An 8984-nucleotide genomic window follows, 5' to 3' on the forward strand; every position below is an offset into this window, starting at 1 on the left:
ATTTTTTATATAGTGCAATTTTTCAGCACCCTTACTATTTGTTTGGTTTGCTCGAATATCTCATGGAACCCATCACTAATAACGAAATAAGAAATAAATTAGTCATCAGCAATCTCTCGAGAAAGAAAAACATGTTTGGCTCCTAGCAACATACTATTTGGAGGCATATGTAAGTGATGGTGCATCCTAATATAAAACACCGTCTCATACAATTTTTGCTCAGTTGTCATGCGTAGATTGCCTTTCTTAAAAAACAGAAGTCTTCACGAGAGAAGCGGTATGTGTTTCTGTTTGCGGTTTGCTTCATTCTATTCATCTTGGGTCTCTCTCTGATAGCTATGGCGATGCCGGGTTTCAGGAGGATTTCTCAAGTGAGATGAATGGATCACGGGCAATACAAGAGGCATGATGTCTTCAATCCCTTGAGTGGATCATAGGCAATAAATAAATGGCTGGCTATCCAATATGTAGGACTTGTAGAGCTTGAAAAAGCTTGTTTTTTTTTCTGGTGAAAAGTGACTAAAAACTTAAAGATCAGAACACTTTCTGTAATTCCTCAGCTTCCGTGCGGGATCTGCATCCTCAACGTAGAGTAACTTTGCTTATTGCACCTCTTACCATATCTGGCTCCGTGCTGGTTGAGTTGAGCTTAACTTTTCGACTTCAGAAATATCTATTGTTGGGAATCGATAACTCCGGAACGACCTGTATTTTTACATCTCGTCCCGAACGCGTCCGGACCACTTGATCAAAACTCACATATCTTAAAGATAGCACCTGCCACATCATCCAGAGTCGAGCGTTCGGAGAAGCGGTCGTCGCGACCGAACGCCACTCCCCACCCACAGCACGCAGCCCCACTCCCCTATCCATTCTTCCCACTCCCCTCCCCACTCCCTTTCTCACATCCCGAATCCTCATCGCCGGCGACCTGGAGACCCGAGCGAGGCGGAGGCCGACCGCGGGCAGGTTGCCACGATGCTCGGCGACGCAAAGCACCAGCTGGTGTTCTACGGATCTGCGCCGCCCGGCTCGAGCTGCCGTCGTGGGCGGAGGCCGTGGGCCGCGGCGGCCGCCGAGCAGCCTCCATCTTCCCTTCCCGCCGTCGCCGAGCTGGCCATCCTCGACGCCATCGGAGTCCTCCGTCGCCGAGCTGACCGTCCCCACCGCCATCAGAGGCCTCCGGCCCGGGCTGCTCGACCCTCTCGATAAGGCTGCCATTGCGGGTAGAGCCCCTTTCGGCTCCGGCGGTGATCCCCTTTGACGCTGTGCGAGAGGAGTCTCCTCGGCTCCGGCGGCAATCCAACAAGCGACAGCCATGGCGGGGTTGCAGCTGCGCGCGGTGCTGCTCGCGACGGCCAGCGAAATCGCGGCTTCCGTCCTAGAGCTCCATCTCCGCCGTTTCGCCTTACAAAAGCGCGACGCGGAGGTTCCGACATGGCTTCCTTCATCGACAGCTGACAGCCATCCATGGCCCAGTGCCCTCCGTCCGGGGAAGATGTTGGTGCTCGCGTAGGCAGCGTGCTAGAGGATGAGGTGCTGCTCGGACAATATCTGGGGAGGTCGGCGGCTTCCTCTTCCATTTCCCCCAGGATCGAGCCAGCAGGAGCTGCTACTGCTGCTCGTGTGGTATGCTGCTATCCCCTTTTTTGTGATTGCTTCTGTTTTTTCCTCTAGATCATATGCAGTGTTTTTGCTATTTGGTGATTGGATTAAGTTGCTACGAGTACTGAGATCACACATTGTCTTGGCATTTTTTTAGAAATCTTTGTAATAGTTCACACATCATCACGGAAATTTTAGAAATCTTTGTAATAGTGACACGACAAATTTTAATTTAAGTTGCCATGGCAATTTTTAGTTTTAGTCGCCGTGGTAAATTTATTGTAAAGAACATGGCAAAATTTTGTTTTAAATATGATGGCAAATTTACATTTCCAGAACATGACAAATTTAACTACGTAGCACGGTAAATATACTTGTATAGCCATGGCATTTTTAAATATATTTCCATGGCAAAAGTACTCCATTTTTGGCATGGCAAAAATTAATCCATTTCTTGCCATGGCAATTTTCGCTCCATTTTTCCCATGCCAAAAATTAATCCATTTCTTTCCATGGCAATTTTCGCTCCATTTTTTCCATGACAAAAATACATTTATTTTCACATGGCAAATTTTAGGTTAGGTTGCCATGGCAATTTTTTAGTTTAGTCGCCATGGCAAATTTATTATAAAGAGCATGACAATTTTAATTCAAATATTATGGCAAACTTAAATTTATAGAACATGGTAAATTTTACTATGTAGCATCTTAAATATACTTGTGTAACAAATGGCATTTTTTAATTATTTCCATGGCAAAAGTACTACTTTTTTGCCATGGCAAAAATTAAACCATTTTTGCCATGGCAAATTTTACTCAATTTTATACCATGGCAAACTTCTTTAATTAACATGTTCGAAAACATGTAAAGTTGCCATGGCAAAGTTATAATTGTTGAAAACATGGCAAACTTTTCCATGGCAACATACGATGTTCAAAAACATGGCAACCTTTTGTAGATGTTCAAAAATATGACAAATTTGCCATGGCATTTTAAAATGTTCAAAAACATGGCAAAGTTGCCATGGCGAACTTTAATATGTGCAAAAACATGGTAACTTCTTTTAATTAAGTTTGTTCAAAAATATGAGAAACTTCGTTTAATTAACATGTTCACAAATATGCAAACTTGCCATGGCAACTAAAGATGTTCAAAATAACGTGGCAATGTTTTGTAGATGTTTAAAAACAAGGCAAATTTGGCATGACAACTAAAATCAGTATTGTTTATAGATGTGTCTTTTCCCATGGCAACTAAATGCATTTTTTGCTATGGTTCGTTGTGTCTTTCTGCCATGTCCATCCGGAGAATGTTTTGTCATGGACATTACAAATTAGTTTGAAAACACGGCAAGTTTGTTCTTTCAAATTTGTTTTTGCCATGGGGATTACATGTAGAATATCATTACAACTTAAGATGTTTTCTCCATTTTTTCCCGAAAATTTTCTATGTGTCTAGAGAGAGCTTTTTTCACCATATCACTTCATGGCAACTTTTGCGGTTTTTTTTTGTAAACTTTTTTCTCCAGTTTTTCGTACTGCACATATGCAAATTGCCATGATTTCTTCCTTTTGTCGCCATTTTTTTTTAAACGTAAACTTGAACGTGGCAAAAAAATCATAGAATGGCAAAAGTCCATGGCAATTATGACGTGCAAAAGAACGTTGTTTATTAGTCGCAGAAAAACTGGGCCTTTTTTTACTAGTCGTAACTTAATATGAGCTTTATTTTTCGTTTTCCTTTCACAGGAAAAAGGCCGGCCCTGTTGATGGGGGCGTTCGCGCTGGGGCGTTCTCCTCCGGAACGAGTTGTACTCGTTCGATCGATCCCGCTTCCGTCCGGAACGAAAAGTTCGATCTGGCGCGCTCCAGACCGACGGTCGCGCCTTATCGGTGTCCCTATTGTTTGCTCTGGTAGTGCTGTCATCCTTCCGGACATGCAAGACATCTCTGGGCTCTGTTGTACCCTGAGTTACAACTTACAAACTTTGTGCGATGTAACCGTTTGCATTTACTAGTTTGATCAATGCGAGTCTCAGTCAAATATTTACTAGCTTCTGCTTTGTGCTGGTTCAGCGTGTGCTCAGCAGGTTCACCGAACTCTGCATCAGCAAAATGTTCATCTGAAACCCACCTCCGATTAGTTCCAACTGCGGCGCGCGGCCGGCCGGCGCAGTGCTCCGGGGCGTGCCGCCGGCATCTAGCATCGGGCATGATGCCTCCGGAGGACGCGCACGGACGCACCAGCGCCGGTGCTGTCCGTGCTGGGATCGGGGACGCTCCTCAAGAAAAAAGTCCAAAAGAAACCTTGAAGTTGTGGACGAAAGCTAAATCAAACCCTGAACTTTGAATCCCGGAAATTAACACTCTGAACTTGTAATCCCGGTCTATTTTGGACCCTAGATCTATTTGGCACACCGGGAATAATTCAATCCCGGCCGGGATAACCAGCTACTCTCAGAGGCAAGAATTTGGGCCGGCCCATTATAACACAACAAGAATTCGTGAAATTTAAAAAATGTTTGCACATTTCTAAAATTGTTCAGAAGTTAAAACATGTTCCTATTTTATATTTTTTGCACGAATTCAATTCATTCTCTATTTCTAAAAATTATTTGGAATTCTGAAATTTTATTCACATTTTAAAAAACTGTTCGTGATTTCATAAAAAATCACATTTGTCAAAAAATGTTCAGAATTCCAACAGTTTTTCACATGCTATTAAAAATGTTTCGGATTTCAGAATTGTGTCACATTTTTTAATAATGCTTTTGGAATTTCATAAATCACTTCGTAAATAAATAAAATTAATGTTTCGGATTGTTGGCTGCGGACTCGACTGGGCAGGCCCACCAGACATAAAGCGAGTTTTATTTTTCTTATCACGGGCTGTAAATATTCTTTCTTTCTTTTTCTTAACGCGCGATGTAATAAAGACAAGAGAGAAAAACATGCCGTGGAGTCGAACTTGGGACCTGGCAGTGCTGACCTGATTTTGCTAGCCACTACACCAAACGACTATGACTTACATAGTAAGAGGCCAAAAATATTTAATCAGAAACCAAAGCGTCGAACTTTGAAAACTTTTTTTAGGGGCAAACAAGTATTGAATACGTATTTATTTCTGAAATGTGTGCATTAAATATTACCATGTATTTGGAAAATGTGTGCATTAAATATTTTTACCAGTGTTGACCTGATTCAGTTAAATGTGTGCGTTTAACAGAAAAATGTTTATTGTCGTTAAGAAAATATAAAACATGTATTTGGAAAAAATATTACCATGTATTCAAAAAAGTTTTGAAAGCATTTAATTTAAAAATGTCCATAATGTATTTGAAAATATCAAAATTTTATTAAATATTTAATGTGTGCATTAAAAATGTACATTGGGTACTGAGAAAAATTAGTCTGGTGTAAAAATGAAAAAAGACAAGAAAACATAAAAGAAAAAACTAAGAAAAAACAAATTAGTTCGCGCGCGTGAGCGAGCGAGCTACTGGGCCGGCCCAATTCAGCAATTACCGGTGAAGTCCTCTAAGGGTTTAAAATAGGCGGGATTAGAAAGTTTGGTGTGCTGATTTCAGGAATTAAGAGTTTGAGGTTTAGTTTAGCTTTCGCCTACAAAACCAAGGTTTATTTTGGACTTTCTCCCGCTCCTCAATGATGCCGCGTTAACCGCGCCAAGTAGAAATCGGATTCACCAAAGCCTGTACCGGTATCGAAACGGTTTCCCACCATACCGGTAGCTCCGGAGTAGTACGTTATAATCACCTGCCTTTTCTGGCTAATCACGGCCTCAAGTACTTTTAAACCGCAGCTAGCAGCCCACGGCATCATTTGTTTGGCGCTAAGCCAGACTGATGCAAGATTACAGAGCTTATTAAGCCTAGTGCCTAGGCACTAGGTAGCACTCATGGCGCCCGCCGCGTTCGGGGGAGACGGACGAATCCGCCTCCGCCTCCGCCTCCGGCGCACAGAAGCCTGCTCGCGTACTCTATCTATATATACCAGCCGCTTCGCCCGGAGAGCTCCATCCAGCCAGCCAGCCAAGCCAAGCCAAGCGGCTCTGATCGGAGGAGCAGAGGAAGAAGCAAAGCACGCGCACCGCAGGTCTGCAGCCACGATGGCCCGCCGCAAGGTCCCCATGAGGCTCATCGAGAAGGCGCGGGCGCGCGCCGAGACGCACGCCAGGAGGACCAAGGGGCTGCAGAAGAAGGCGTCGGAGCTCGCCACGCTCTGCGCGGTCCCGGTCGCGCTCGTCTGCTCCGCCGGCGCGGGGCTCCGCCGCTCGTGTGGGAGTCGGAGGAGGGAGTGCTCGAGAGGTACCGGCGCGCCGTCCCGGCGGAGGCCCGCGCGCGGCACACGCACCGGAGCTACATGGAGACTGAGCTGGGCAAGGAGAGGGCCAAGCTCGCCCGGACGCGGCACGGCTGCCCCGGCGCGCTCGCGGACTGGGACGCCGCGCTCAACGACATGACGCTGGACGAGGCGCGGGGGCTGCTCGAGACCATCGACGCGGCGCTGCGGGCCACGGGAGACAGGATGGAGGCGCTGGGCATACCTGCCGACGGCGGCCACGGCCGGCTCGAGGGTTCTTCCCACGACGCCCTCATGCCGCAGCAGCGCGGGCACGGTGTCGGCAACCCCGTGGACATGGACGCCGCCGGCTTCCAGCAGCTGCAGATGGTGCCGTTCCACGCTGGGAACAACGACGGCCTACTCGAGCAATTCTCATTGGACGATCCCTTCCAGACGCAGCCAGGGTGCCGCGGCTTCCAATGCGTCGGCGGCAACTACTCGGGCGGCGGCGACGCGATGCTCTCGCCAGGCCTCGCCAATGCCGACTACAACTACTCGGGTGGCGGCGACGCGATGCTCGCGCTAGACCTCGCCAATGCTGACTACAACTATTCAGCCGGCGGCGACGAGATGCTCACGCTAGGCCTCGCCAATGCTGACTACAACTACTCGGCCGGCGGCGACAAGATGCTCGCGCCGGGATTCGCCAATGCTGACTACAACTACTCGGCCGGCGGCGACAAGATGCTCGCGCCGGGCGTCGCCAATGCTGACTACAACTACTCGGCCGGCGGCGACGAGATGCTCGCGCTAGGCCTTGCCAATGCTGACTACAACTACTCGGGCGGCAAGGACGAGATGCTCGCGCCGGGCTTCGCCAATGCTGACTACAACAACTCCTCCAGCGGCGGCGAGATGCTCCCGCCTGGCTTTGGCAATGCTGACTACGACTGGACTGATCTCACCATGTGGGTTGCCGACGAGTTGTGCGATGCAGTCATGCCACTTGGGTGCTACCCTGACTTCGCCGACGGTACTCTTCCGCCCGAGTACTCCGCTCAGGTCGTCACCGGCAGGGACTACGTCAATACACCACCATCTAGCGGGTACGGGTACCCAATGGCCATGGGCGTGGGCGACAACTTCACTCATCTCGACAGCAACTACACGGCGCACTGGCAGTTCCAGCGCTTCGACACAAACACTCTGCTACTAGGGGAAATGTAATCGTAGTTTTGGAACTAGAGTATCTTAATTCTCACGCGTTCGAAGTTAGATTTTTGCAGATCTACATAATTTTCTATATTACGTCCATGATTTTGTACGGAAATTTCGAAACATTAACCATCAGTTTTTCTTAATGAAAATTGGGGGAAACCCCTTTTCATAAAAAAATAGTTATAGAATTTTCACGAAAAGAGCATGAGCTCCTCTTCACAAAGTTTTTTTTTGTTTGGATAAAGCTTCACAGTTCACAAAGTTCATGCTCATAAACTCCACTCAAGAGTAGAAACAGTCGGTGCCCAATACGCATGTACTCCATCTAGACAGGTTTGTAGAAACAACCTTTCATACTTTTGGATCACAGCCAAAAACAGAGCACATAGTCACATACTAGAAGGAAAGCTGAGCGTTGCCGCGGCAGGGAAAAACTAACTAAACGTGCGACCGGCAATTACTTTGCAACCAACGCAGTATATCCCCTTCATTATTTTTGGCGCTGATTCCGGATGCATCAGGATCTCTTATTCTCTTCAACACTACTGCAAGAGTTGTGGTGAAACATGATCATTGGTTTCAATTGAGAAGGAAACATTAAATTTGATATGTATTTGAACTGTGTGTACTTGAAATTTTAAGTTTTGAATTAATATGTTGCAAACATATATGTTCAAATGAAGTTTGTATGAAAGCATTTGGCTCAATGGGTAAAAACAAAAAAATGACGATAAAATTTTGGGGGATGGGCTATATGAAAGAAAGTTTAATTCCTAAAAAATGAGCAACTAAAGGAGGAATAGAACGGTGAATTAAGTTACTGTGGATGGGGTAGAGATGCTCTAAGCCTCACATGCTTATATAACAGATGCAAACTGCTTCCCATCAGGTGAGGCACAATACTTGTTACAGGGCTAAGTGGATCGTGCTGGGCTTGATGTTCTTATTTTGAAAAGCTCATTTTGACGTTTCTGCTATCTACAAGTCTCCTATTTGATTTCCATCTTGGGGAGGTATGTCATACATATACCATAATTCAGAAATCAGGGTTGCAAGTGATCTCTCAAAAAAAAAAAACTGTTCCACATATTAACTTCTGTCATCAAGGAGGATTTGATCTCAAAGTCATACTATTTCTAGAGGTAAACCATGTTTCTCTTCATGTGAAGAAAGCACCTGGAGAAACAACCAGATTCCGCGGTTTCCATTTTCTAGTAACTTCCTCTTAGTCATGAGTATGGCATAGTTGATTGACTGCCATAATGCGGTAATCAAATATTAGGAAAAAATTCCTTCCTCTCCATGGAGCCTTCAACATGATCATCAATATACTAACTCCTTCCCAGTAGAATTATTCCTATAGTGCATCAACAGAGTCCATAGCTCCCATCAGATAACTGCATCGGTTGATGTGGATGCACCGGTCTTACTTTTCCAGTCGAAAATACTAATGACAACAGCCTGATGCCATGATCCACATAGCCCTAGATCCAAACTAATGACCTCGACTTGCTCGCGAGGAAGACGCTTCCTCTCCCTTGCCGTGGCGATAGGGACATCTCATGCCTCCACATCGCGCCCTGCACTACATTGTGCATGACGTGAACAACAAAGGATAACCTAGGATTCAAGAGTTGGATAGCAGCGACATCGGATGCGGTGGTTGGGAAGGCGGAGGCAGCGCATGCATAATCGAGGAAGGTGGAGGTCGATGCCTGTTTGCAAGGTTGGAAAAGGCGGTAGGTGTAAGCGAGGCGGTTGGCCTTCGCCTAGTGCCTAGGCGGTGATTAAGCGCCCTAGGCGCGACCTAGACGGTAATATAGTTTTACTATCAAGGTGTATTCGTGAGTATTATATGT

The 8984-nt window shown here is 46.1% G+C and overlaps 1 long non-coding RNA gene and 1 pseudogene across 1 annotated transcript; both read left to right on the forward strand.

Moving 5' to 3' along the window:
• The first annotated feature begins 722 nt into the window (after positions 1 to 722).
• Positions 723 to 3655, forward strand: LOC109751271 (uncharacterized). Its single transcript, XR_002230074.4, has 2 exons — positions 723 to 1629; positions 3355 to 3655. It is a non-coding gene; the product is annotated as an uncharacterized lncRNA (long non-coding RNA).
• Positions 3656 to 5559: 1904 nt separating this feature from the next.
• LOC120969470 (uncharacterized) lies at positions 5560 to 8197 on the forward strand (annotated as a pseudogene).
• The last annotated feature ends 787 nt before the right edge of the window (positions 8198 to 8984 follow it).

This window comes from Aegilops tauschii, chromosome 7 (genome assembly GCF_002575655.3).
Source record: "Aegilops tauschii subsp. strangulata cultivar AL8/78 chromosome 7, Aet v6.0, whole genome shotgun sequence".
Taxonomy (NCBI): Eukaryota; Viridiplantae; Streptophyta; class Magnoliopsida; order Poales; family Poaceae; genus Aegilops; species Aegilops tauschii.